We start from the raw sequence: 221 nt of genomic DNA, 5'->3' as shown, positions 1-221 counted from the left end.
ACAATATACAGCTGTGTTGATAACAATTAAAACTGTGGGCAAATGTAGAAGTGTGGACCGTCTCCGCTGTGTGGCGGGGCTGCACAGAGAGTAAGAGGAGAGATCCAACACAGGCACGGCTTTACAGAAGAAATGTGTCATGTAACGCAAAGTTAAACCATATCCATATAAACAGCATTGCTTTGTTTGTGGCGAGGCAGCGGATGCGAGGACATTAGGTG

The 221-nt window shown here is 46.2% G+C and overlaps 1 protein-coding gene across 6 annotated transcripts in view; it reads left to right on the top strand.

The window, feature by feature from the left end:
* The window catches only part of ccdc30 (coiled-coil domain containing 30), a 16,687-nt gene that overhangs the window by 10,942 nt on the left and 5,524 nt on the right, over positions 1-221 (top strand). The gene's annotated exons all lie outside the window — the stretch shown is intronic.

The sequence above is a fragment of the Etheostoma spectabile genome, chromosome 7, assembly GCF_008692095.1.
Source record: "Etheostoma spectabile isolate EspeVRDwgs_2016 chromosome 7, UIUC_Espe_1.0, whole genome shotgun sequence".
NCBI lineage: Eukaryota > Metazoa > Chordata > Actinopteri > Perciformes > Percidae > Etheostoma > Etheostoma spectabile.
Note: the sequence above shows the minus strand (reverse complement) of the source record. Positions and strands in the feature narration are given on the sequence as shown.